Genomic DNA, 1,895 nt, shown 5'->3' with positions numbered 1-1,895 from the left:
ATGATCTAGTCTGCTTTTAATACTTTCAAGGGATATTTTGACTTCCTGTATTATACTCTTCATCTCTAACAGTTTCGTTTGATTCTTTTTAAAGTGTGCAATTTCTCTTTTAGATCTTGCAAGAATTTCCTCACCTCCTGGAACTCGTCAACTTCTTTCTCCTTTATCTTCAGCAGTTCATTGTGTCTTTTCTCTTCCATTTCTGTTGGCTTCACCGTTATGAATGTTCTAAATTCTTTATCAGACATTTCTATGATTTCCATTGAACTGCTTGTGGATGAAGAGGAATTATTCTTTTCCCTTGGAGGAGAGGTATTTTCTTGCTTTCCCATATTTCTTGTGGTCCTGCAGCGATTTCTAATCACCTGATGGATGGTGTATTTCTTCCTAATTCTTGAAGTTCAATTATGCTAGCTCGTTTGCTGGAGGCTAAATTATCAGTAGAAAATCTTCATTTCTCTTGTACCCTGAAATGACTATTTCGCAGGGGCCATGAGGGATCTTCTCCTAGAAGGCCTCGCCTCTCCTGCCACACTAGCTCATTTGCTGGAGGCTGAATTATCAGTAGAAAATCTTCATTTCCCTTGTACCCTGAAATGACTATTTCCTGAAATATTCTAGTATTTTAAGACTCTCTGGGATCCTCCCTTTTACTGAACCACCTACGAAAAAGGAGATACTTTTCTTCTGACACCTGAATAGACTACTCCTCCTTGGACCACATTGCTAAACACAACAGAAGAGAAACTTCAGCAGTCTTCAGTCCACAACAAAAGGGTAAAACACCTGCTCCTAGTCAAAGAAACCTTCTCCTAAAAAGTTATTCCAAAGTGAATACATCTCCCAATGGCTAGAAGCAGAAGAAGAGCCTCAGGTCTGAATAAACCAGGAAATATGTCTCCATCAAAAGAACACATTGACTCCCTGTCATTTCTTGAAAAAACAGAGAACTTTATCAACATGTCCGAGAAAAAATTTAGAACATTCATGGTGAACAAATTCTATGAGTTGAAACAGAAAAGAGACAATGAACTACAGGAGATTAGGAAGTCCTTCCATGATATGAAAGAAGAAATGGACATACTAAGAAAGAATCAGATGAAACTATTAGAGATGAAGTCTGTAATAGAGGAAATCAAAAACTCTCTAGAAAGTATTAAAAGTTGATTAGACCATGCTGAAGATCGAATCTCTGACATAGAAGATAAGACCTCTGACCTAGAGAAAAACCACCAAAAAGATAGAGAAAATAACAAAAAAAAAACATGAGGATAACATATGAAAAATACTAGATTCAATTAGACACCCTAACATCTGAATAATTGGTATCCCAGAAGGTAAGGAAACTAATGAGGGCATAGAAAAACTATTCCATGAAATCCTGGCAGAAAATTTCTCAAGTCTAGAGAGGTACTCATACATCCACACCCAAGAAATACAAAGGACCCCAAATAGAATCAACGCCAGAAGATCTTCCCCAAAATACATCTTATCCAGACTGTCCAAGACCACAGATAAAGACAAGATACTAAAACTGGCAAGAGAAAAATGACAAGTGACTTACAAAGGTCACCCCATCAGGCTAACACTGGACTTCTCAACAGAAACAATGCAAGCAAGGAAAGAATGGGAAGACGTATTGAAAGTGTTAAGAGAGTAACAATTTCAACCAAGCTTATTATATTTTGTAAGATTATCTTTCATATGGGAAAAAAAGATTAACATCTTCTCAGACAAACAAAATCTGAAAGAATTTGCCAACACCAGACCAGTTCTTCAAGAGACACTGAAGAAAGTATTGTTCCAAGAAAACTAAAGAAGTAACAGCCAAAAACAAAGGAATAAACAGCAACTAAGAAAATGGCCAACTTAAATGTCAGAATAGGTCCAGTAAC

The sequence above is a fragment of the Tupaia chinensis genome, unplaced genomic scaffold, assembly GCF_000334495.1.
Source record: "Tupaia chinensis unplaced genomic scaffold, TupChi_1.0 Scaffold000386_1, whole genome shotgun sequence".
NCBI lineage: Eukaryota > Metazoa > Chordata > Mammalia > Scandentia > Tupaiidae > Tupaia > Tupaia belangeri.
The sequence above is the reverse complement of the archived record's forward strand: the minus strand, read 5'-3'. Positions refer to the sequence as shown.